Raw genomic sequence first — 10,948 nt, forward strand, 5'->3', positions numbered from 1 at the left:
TTTATACATCAATAAATTAATGCTAACAATTACGTGTAATTTACTAGTCTTTGACATACACGCGCAGAGTGCGTAAATGAAATCACGCGTTATTGGAATAGCACGTGAAAAACTGACGCACGCGACACATGTGATTTAGACAACTCTTAACACACAAAGGTACATATGTGTGTGGGGAATTATCATATGTGCAGTTCACAAAATCTGGATCCAGAAAAATTTCGACACTGAATAAATATCACTTTAATATAATATATTAAACATATGATATAATGTTTTGGACGCCCACGGCATAAGTACATCATTAGTTCAATCGGGGTACATCCCAAAAATAACTCCAGTTTACTCCAATCACTCATAATATACGTAACATAACCGATTACGGAACATAATTTTTAGATACTGTTGTTTCGCTTATTGTTGATCCATTTGTATGACTCATACATGTAGAAAACACACATACATATTATATATATTGAATGTTGTATTTACATTCCATCTGTCCACAAATGTCATATCCAGTTATACTGTATCAATTACATTGCAGAAACAAAGCAGGTGAACTGGTTGAATCAGGCCTGCATGAATCAATCCCATTACCAATATTATTGTAATGACCTCACTGCCTTCTACTGTGAATCATCTTCGAAAAATAGTTCCCCATCTTTGTGACGCGGAAGGATAAACCGCAGACTGAGCGTGAAGACACGCCTAGTATTACTACGACACCACTGCAATCTCACATTTGGCCCTAAGATCTCAACGAGCGAGGTAGTGAATCGCATCTTAACCAGACGTAGGAAAACTTACATTGTAAGTAAACTATTTAAATGCATTTTATTCATGATCGCAAACATAAATATTCAGTTTATTGTTCCAATTCATGTGTATGTTTGTGGTATTGTATGTAAATTTTTATTCGCCTCATCTTCTTTAAAAAATGCTTTAGACGTGGAATTCATGCAGATGTGTTTGTTCATGCGTGACCTGTAGGTTTTGATTGAAATTTAAAACACCGTCACTGAAAAGTTAAACGTATCTGAATCACACTGCATTGAAATTGTGCTGCTATAGATCTACAAGTGTAAAGTGATTATGATAATGATATGGACAATAATATTTGAAAGAGGTTTTTTATGTTGGGAAAACATTGAAACAAGGTTATTTAATGTATGGATTGATCATATTTTCATGTCCCTTGTTGTTGTGGTCGCATTATGGGCTTGGTTAATTGGTTGTTCATAGCATTTTGATTTTTTTTTTTTTTTTTTTTGGTTATTCAGTAAAAATGTCCGACAAACCAGACGTATCAGAAGTCGCCAACTTCGACAAATCTAAGCTAAAAAAGACAGAAACGGCGGAAAAGAATACGTTACCTACAAAAGAAAGTAAGTATTGTCAGCTCCTCATGTTTTGTTCATTTGCAACAGACGTGATTATGGCTATCTTGTAAATCCATTATCTTATTGAATATTGTGTTGGTTAGCATGTTGAGAACTGTTCTTTGTTCCAATTCTTTTGTCTAATTTTATCGGCATTTGGAATTTTTGTGGCTGTTGAGGCTGATCGTGGCAATGTTACATCCACAGACGATGCTTTCATATATTGCCTTTTTTACACGAGTTAAACACATATTTAGAATTACGTACACATTATGATATATACGTAGAAGCTGTAGGTTGCTCGACTAGACCGACAACCTATACAAAAATGTGTTTACATGTGTTTCTGACCGAGTTACTTTATGATAGGAAAGTGAAGTGTGTTTTGTGTACAATGATCGATACATAATGTAATAAAATGTCTATCGACTATAGGCTAGGGCTGAGGCCATCGTTAACATGCTACATTGTAAGTAGGTTACGTTTTACTTCCGATGTAATGCTTGCGGACTGTCCTCTTAAAAATTGTCAAAATTTTTCAAAACGGGTTCCCGAAGTCATAACTGGAAGATCGATTACAAATTCAGCTGAAAGTTCGTTTGAAACGTCAACATAGCGTACATATTATAAAATAAGGTCTAGTGTGTGGCTGAACAAAAAGGAAGGGGAGCGATAAGCCGGCTATTGAAAAGTAAATAAATGCTAACAGCTTAAGGTTACTGCCCTACGTTGGGCGATACCTGATTATGTTTTGTCAGCATGAGCTGAAAATATTGCTATATAGAGTCGTGAAGCGAATCAAAACGTACGAGAGGAATGATTTATTTTATAAAGTTTATACAGTATGGGACCAGATAATTTTACGGATCACAAATTTGTTAGTCTCACTGGCTAATTTTAAAATTTCTCCCATCGCTAGTTAAAGTGTTTAGTATGTATGTAAACATCATTGACGAACACTTCCATTTGTAACATTTAGAGCGGCGAGAACATTCACCATACCTAGCGCGATATGGATCACTCATTTTTGACAAGATCCTCCTGTTCGCGACCACAAATATATAGAGAAAGGTAACAAAGCGTAATGGAGATATGATTTAGTATATAGAGCATGACATAGACCTAGATACTCGACACCGCCAAGATTAGGCCACATTCCACACATACATACATCGTAAAATAGAAATTTCTCTTCGCCCACAGAAACACAAGTCTATTGTTTGGACTGAACAATTGCCCAGACTGGCACATGCAGCACACATGCACGCGTGTTTCGTACGTGGTCGCGCCTCATTGCGTCCCAAATGATGAATTTCGTCTGCTTAGTCATCACATAACATCTGTCATTAACTTGAGGCTTTAATGGGGAGGTGAACGAGTAAGCTCTTACTTCAGCAGGAAATATTTAGTATACGTACTCGAGGAAGTTATCGACTCGTATAATGGATGATGGTACGACTTTTAAAATGTCAAGCGCAGTGTAGAGAAGACGTTTCAAAGGTTAACAATATCTGTAATTGGGGATGCATATTGTCTATCCGACATGTTGCTTAATTATCAACAATAGCGGTTACTTCCGCGCAAAAGCGGATGCATTTAATCAGAATTCAAAAAAAATCCAGCATCTTCGTTTCGTATCCCCCATCAGGTGCCTCTAACGACCCTCGTTACTTAGTGAATGAAACACGAAATCTGATCTTGAGCATGTCTGATTTCATCGTATGCGATTTTTCCGACACATCTGCTTGGCCTTTGTGACAAGGCTGTGGGGTCGTATGTGGTATTTTAGCGGCTTGTCTGTACATTAGAGATGAAGTGGGAAATAAACGCTATCTCGTAACTACAGTGTACACACGTGTGTATTAGGCTACTGGCTATTGTGGTTTACAATATTGTCGACGAGAAAAAGGTCCCGCAGACAAGGAAATTAGGATTTAATAAGACTTTAAAATTTTATATAAAAATGTATAATAGCTCGGGGGAAATAATTGTGTAGTCATGTACATTTCAAGCTTACAAGTTGGACAGCTGTTCACCATACATGTACGTTTTATAGTGTACAGCTTAGGACGATCGATTTCAGCATAAAAGAGAAAGTGATTTTTGCTTTAGAACTTTTGTCCTTTTTGATGGAACACGAGTCGCAAACGATGAGCGATGTGACTTGCAAACGATGAGCGATGTGACTTGAACTGTTGTTGCCTTGGTAACTGTTTCACACTTTTTGTTCTCAGAAATCTGCACGTGGCAATTTCACAGTTTTCTCCGACAAATTTAATCGATTGCAGCCGTAACTAGGGCGATACAAGGAGATATTTATTCGTCGATTCAGACATTTCCATTAACACCCATGCCGATAATGACAAAGAGCGAATATTATGTGTATTATAGTAATGTCGAAAGGATGACCAAACAGACATCAAAATAATAATAGATACAATTATTATTATTCCATTTACGCATTGATCTAACGCTATTCTCCTATAGACTTGTAATGTTACGAAGCATTGCCGATCCCTTCCCGGGTATATTATAGTATTGTAATTACGTATAATGTCAATATATTGGCAGAGACGCAAATAATTAGATGAACACATAAAGATTGGTGTTTGACTTATATGCTATACCAATATTTATGGATTTTCCATGACAAGTTCAAGGTCAAATGTAACAGAATTAGAAAATCTTTCTCAAAAAGTCTTCTTCTAAACTATTTCGCTATTCACGTAATATTTAAGAGGATATCAATTTCTCACTGTAGAAACACCTTCCCAATTACATGTACATTTAGTAGCAGCTACATTCATATTTCTGTAAATAACCCTCCTGCCACCGTTTAATATCCTATATAACTCAGGTTGCCTTTCGAGAGTCCATATCGTACAACAAAATCTCCTTTAGTTGTATTTATGTCCGCTGATACTGACCAGAGCGGTTTATTTTGTCGTATCCATCTACTTATTTTGGATTGCTTATTTGATGGGGGAGGGGGGGGGGTAGGAGATTGGCCCTTTAGATCATTCATCTGTCATTGCCAAATACCAGATTCCCATGGCCACTTTCTGGTAGACATGGTACATGAATATTCATATATCGATGAAAAATTGTCCGCGTGCGTCAAATAAGAAACATGACCGGTGTTTGTCTATAGAGTAGCATTAGTATGTTACTGTAAAGAAAATGTGTTTCACTTTCCGCTAAAATGCGTTATCTCCACAATCATACGGTCATCTAAACAGTCTTGGTGAAAGTGTCGGACGGGATGAGTCACAAATCGTTACTACCCCGCACCCTTTTCCTCCCGCTGTGGAGGGGAGTGCTACTGTGTATACCACTCAAATCAGTATATCATTCGCTAGGTTTTGCAAAGTATTTTGATATCTACCCAACCTTTTTCTAACGTTCCCATGGGCCCTATCAACAGAAATTGCTAATTTGGATATATCCACATATCCCTCTGACACATTGCAATCCGTGCATTGTCGGGGCTCTAGCAATGTATAGTCGGAAGCTTAGATTTGTGTCGAAATCATCACTAATCATTTTCTTTTATCATTTATATATGCATAATCTGTACTTGAAAGTCGAGTGGCGTGCAGACTTTAGATCTTTCACGACCATAAACATTAAGAGCGCGTTAATGATGCATCCTTCGGGAGATGCAACATTACCAATGCCAGACATTACGTCATTCTTGGTGCGAGTATTAATCGATCAAACATACAACCTGAATTGGTTTCAATCTAGGCTACTAAAAACATTTCCGTCCGTGCACTCTCCTTTTCATGAACTTACACTTAGTACTGTGGCAGGGCTGTTATATAAAATCAACATAGAAAGGTCTCGGAATGCGTTTTTAACGGAACTATTTTATAAGTGCGTTGCCCCGGCTGGCCTGTGGAATGCGTATACACACACAAAGGCTTGTAGTAAGACTAGCTGTTACGGTATAATTGAAAGTGTACAACATAAATGTCGTTGTTCTGTTATATGAAGTACTTAGGTGTTCATGAAAGTTATAGGGTTTCAATGTCGGAACAAACTGGTTTCGAATTTCACAAGACACGCCACACAAGCGTTTAAATTGCATAACATAAGGTGTGCTTGTTAATGAATTAAAAGGCTGGGGTTCCTGCTGATTGGATCTCTAAGAGGATAATGTGCTTCATTAAAATTGCAATATGCTCAAAACAAATCTTCATTTTTTATGTCTTTTCAGCTATCCAACAAGAGAAGTCCGCGTGAAGAATGTCGATGTCACGTGATGGGGATGGGGATTATACGTCCATGTTGTCGTTGCCAGTGGAAACAGTGCTTTTCGAAAATCTCGCGAGATTTCTGCTATCATTATACATATAAACATTTTATATTATAAGAATTCCATTTTGTACATTGAAGATGACCAATATTATTGGGAGATATTCACCAACTAACATACATTCGGCTTTCATATGATTTATTTCTTTGTGTAATACTCGATACGCGATGATCGAAGTCATGTATTTTATTGGAAATAAAATCCTGAAGTCGAGCCAGAGCATACTCGAGGCTTCTTGTAAAATGTGTTGTTTTCAATTGTTTACTCTAAATTCAATTTGAATGGAGAGTGCTAATGAGATATGTTCTTATTTGGCAATACATTGGAAGGGCCAATTACCATGTCGGTTGAAAGAACTTGAAAAATTTATTCAAAGTTTAGAGCATTATGTATTTTCGAGAAAAAAATGATTTTAGTCAACTATTGTTATTTTTCAGGTTTTTTTTACCAAATTATGTTCATTGACATGGAAATGTTTACAGGCAAGGGAAATTGTATGTCGTGAAATATAACCGATATGGTCGTCAAATATGAAATACAACCAAATAAAAGGGCATTGTCTCCAGCGTATTGCACTATGGATAGCATCGTCGTTCAAGGACACAAAGCTAACGAGCTTTCTTAAATGAATGATCTTAATCTTCGTTCAAGGTCATGTTAATTTGAGAAAGCTTGTTCATACTCTGTTGTCACCTTGCCATAATTTCAGACGCATTAAGTTACGGCAATAACTCAACGAATGTCGGTATTTTCTGTGTTATAATACCTGATCTTCTCAATACCAAAGACCTGGCGCTAAACCTAAGCATATTGTTCTTATTTTTAATCAAGTGTTGCCGCTTTAGTAACGCTGATGTCCATTTAAGGTTAATATCGATATTTAATTATAAAATAACCAAAGTGTCGAACTTCAATGCGTCAATTTTGATAACAAAATGACTTGGGCAAAGTAGGTTTTACCGCCGATTGTTCGCACCCTTCAATGATTGTGGTATTCATTTGTATAATTTCACAATCACCGGAAGGTGCGACATATCGTACTTTCCCCCACGTTCTTTTGGTATCTCGAAACACCCCCCCCCCCGTATTGGAATTGCTTTCTATGGATTATCTGGCTACGACAAATGTATACAACCCGACGTTTTGGTTTCCAGGAACCATCACGAATTTGAGGAGATCGGTGTGCTGTATATAAAGACAAGGTCCGAACTCACTAGCGAAAATAAGGGACTGCAATAACCCCTGAAAGAGAAAGACATATTCCTAATTATATAGTAGTGTTTCAAGTCCATGTGCCTTTGTCCTAAAAGGACATGTACACGTTTTACGGAGATGTTACTGACGCTGCATCATTTCTCCATTGCTTTAAAAAAAAAAGTGGTAAACTTGTATGTAATTGTGTTACGATGAGCTCCAAACTTTTTTGCGATATCCTAGTTTAATATACACGAACTGCAAATGAATACTGCAACAAGAATGGGACGTTTTTCGTTTTTGGATTATGACGGCACTGACTCTGTGCCAAAAGATATCGATTTGTTCTTGGCATCAACTATGCAATGTATGATGGATGGAGCATTTTGTCCAACACGTTCCAATGTTAGAACACCAACGTACCAGGAGTTCTCTATTCAATTATCGGATGTGGGTTTTCACTTGGTGTAGAGACATTGTGACGCGTAGATAGTTACATATATTGTAAGTCGTATGGCGTGACAAAATGAAATTTATAGTATAAGGGGTCAGTTCATTTCCATAACTCGGAAATATTGTGTATTTGTTCAGAACTCGTATCTAAATGTCTGCACCAGAGAATGCGGTAACAGGACGTTAGTGGTCGATACTGTAACAGTTTCCCGGAGTCCTGCTGTTTTTCTCCAGATTATCACAAAACAGCGAAAAATCGATACGGAAGCTCAGTTCTGAAGGATTCCACAAAGTCAGCAGTAAATAAGATAATACAGTAATGTCAATTTCCTGTTTCGTTAATCCCGATATTCGACGATTACACAATAGAACGTTATGTATTGTAATGATATTTATAATTGTGCTGTACGAGGGACCAGGATTGTAACAAATCTAAACCACAGGGACCTGGCACGAAATTTTTTTAACCATTAGTATACATATATATATATTATTGTATCAAGGGTATGAACTCGGCGGTCGGGAAAAACGGACCTATTTTTTTTAAAAAACCGTGATTATTTTAATAAATGGGTTCTATTGTTTTTATTGTTCTGGAGTTTGCCGAAGTTGTCAAAACACCGATGTTCAAGTAGCTCAATGTGTTTGAGATTGTCGTCGGACTTGACGATATTACATCCTTGGGAGCCATGTGATTATATAATCTACAATTAGATCCATCGCCATCTACAGACGGAACATTTTCACTTGTGTTCGATGGGTACAATGTATTTGTGGTGACGCGTAACTGTCAATACGTGGATTACTAGCAGTGCATATTTTATAATACACGTGATTAAATTCTCAAAGAACAAAGACAAGAGGATATGTTTATAACTGACCTCTGTCAGAGGGTCTCACGCCCGTCCACCCTAAAGACGCGATCGTAGGATGAACACAAACACAGAGGTAATGTTTACATTTCACAACACTGCACGTCGCCCCGGTTGAGATATTTTTCCTGTTTCTTTATACAATTGTTAATTTAAAAAAATGTTGGTATCATATATGAATATAAAACATATATGTATTGTTTACATTTTCCCAAAAATCTATGAAAAACAACAATATACACGTAATGTTGTGTCAAAATGTAAACAAGGCCATGTGTTTATTTTAAAAAAAGTAGCCCCTTTACGTTGCATAGAACATTTTCATACGCAAGTTCAAAGTTCAATGTTCCCATGCAGTTATGGTAAACAAAATCGGCTGGTATTTGCGTATAGTGAACAAGTCTAGCAAGTGTAAATATAGTTGTGTGACACTGATGTATACTTTTGGTTGTGTCTCTTTGTGATAGTGGATCACTACCTTACATTATAGTGCTATCTCGCTGAAACTAGGCTAACCAGTCGTCCCACTCATTATATATTGAAAAATATTAAAATTCGATGTGCAAACTATCGGAAATAACCCAGAGCCTCCATTAAAGATGCTACACCGCTGACAGTTGATCTTTTTTTCTCTATCAAAAAACAGGAGCAGAGAAATAAGTATTTTCTTCAGTAACAAAATCAGTTACAAAAGTAACTAGCTTTACACCATTGCTACAACTGAAAAGTTTGAACTTCTTATTTTACTTCAATTAAAAAAAAATTAATTGCGTTCCGAAAAAAACCCCATGGTACTCTGTCCCATATGGACTCCAAATTGAAACAAACGAGTAATGTAACACGTTTCTGTAAAACGTCACCTATTGGATGGAAATAAGTGTCAGACTTTAAAAGTTCATTTTTTAGAAGAAAAAAAATCTTCGTCTCAAGTTCTGGAAGGCCTAGAGACCTTTTATTGGGTATGCAGCATGCTGAGATAAATCGCTACCAATTTTGTTAATATGAATGACCTTGACTTACAATCAAAGTCACAGTAGTCAAAATCCTCAAATTTTGAAATGACTTCTTTCTGTGAAGTTCTGGAATTCCAAGAGACATCTTATAGCGTATGAAGCATGCTGACATAAATGGCTACCAAGTTTGATTGAATGACCTTGACCTATTGTCAACGTCACATGGGCTAATAATAAAAATATTTAAACTGCTTCTTGTCAAGTTATGGGTGGACTAGATACCTGATACTGGACATGTAGCATGCCCAGATAAATGGCTACCAAGTTTGTTAATATGAATGACCTTGGCCGTGATTTAGTGTTGGTAAAAAGCCAGTCAAGTTGTTCAATGACAATTGCATCTACAGATATTACAATTAAATGTTAACGACCTCTTCCAGAACGTTTTCTTTTCAGTATCGTCCTTATATTTCCTGGTTCTTTATGTTACATATGTACGTGATGTTTATATACAAGGAAGCTAGATCATCTTATTGACTAATGAGGTAACAGTTTAGGAGGAAGTACAGCGAACACGTGTAACTTAGAGAGGGATTAAAGCTAGTTGAAGAAAGTTTTGTCTAAAAAATGATAATTAGATAAAAGGGGGTTTGCTGTTTGACTTAAGCATCGGTTTTAATGAAGGTTAGATGTAAACCACCAATAAACAGCAATATTGAATTTTGTTATACGAGTCCATATCTTGTACGTATGTATCAACATTACGTCATCGACTTTAGAAAGTAACATCGTTGATTTTGAGAGAAAATTAAAGAAAATTCTACTCATACATTGAGTAAATAATACATTCATTAATTCCATTCTCAGCTTCTTTCCAAAAATAACACAACACATCGGAAACACGATACATAGACGTATATTATAATATGCATGTGGTCGAAAAAGACGGCAGAAATAATAATCAATACTTTGAAGGTAGATGGATTACTAGTACATAATGTATATGGACAGAAAGACCATCCATTGACCATGTAATTGTGGTCAGTGATACCGAGTCAGGATCTTAACACAGCTATATATATAGTGGTCACTTTGTGGTCGACACTGTTTAAAGGTCTCGTGATATTATTGTTTTACAATATGTAAACATTGCTGGAATGTGAAATAAAATCTCCAATAATTGCCCAACCCATGCTACATGTACTACATAGTTCACCACAGGCGTTTGATTCTAGACACCTCCATCATGTGTCAACTAGGTCCTCATTTCTAAAGCCTGAGAGTATACTGTATAAACCAAGAGTTTCTAATATGAATCATGAAGTTGTTTACGAGGTCCTCTTTGCTTTAATTAAATCGAATTGCATTAAGGAATGATTTCAGTGATGTAATCTAGTGCGGGTTTTCGTTTCTTAAAATCACAGACTACCCCATAATATATACATATATGTGTGTGTAATACTGGCACGGTATTAAATGAACATACATTGAAGTATATGTTTTGAAATAAAAAAAACCCTATGATATACAGATTGTAGGGTCATGGCCTGAAGATCCTAAGTAAGATTTAGTTTCGACTATAGATCATCTCCTGGTGAAGTTTACAATTTCACTTCATCTCAAAATTAACATTTGGCACAAACAATACCAAATGTTCCATTCGATTGAGCAATAAATAAAACATAAATTTAATTGAAAAGTACTTTCGAATATTTCTAAACCAATATATGTTGATGCGGCAGCCATTTGTCAAACAAATTACATGGACAGATAAAG

The 10,948-nt window shown here is 36.3% G+C and overlaps 1 long non-coding RNA gene across 1 annotated transcript; it reads left to right on the forward strand.

The window, feature by feature from the left end:
- The first annotated feature begins 513 nt into the window (after window positions 1-513).
- LOC138327936 (uncharacterized) lies at window positions 514-5,691 on the forward strand. The gene is made up of 3 exons (XR_011209140.1): window positions 514-813; window positions 1,284-1,388; window positions 5,602-5,691. It is a non-coding gene; the product is annotated as an uncharacterized lncRNA (long non-coding RNA).
- The last annotated feature ends 5,257 nt before the right edge of the window (window positions 5,692-10,948 follow it).

This window comes from Argopecten irradians, chromosome 7 (genome assembly GCF_041381155.1).
Source record: "Argopecten irradians isolate NY chromosome 7, Ai_NY, whole genome shotgun sequence".
NCBI classification, from domain to species: Eukaryota; Metazoa; Mollusca; class Bivalvia; order Pectinida; family Pectinidae; genus Argopecten; species Argopecten irradians.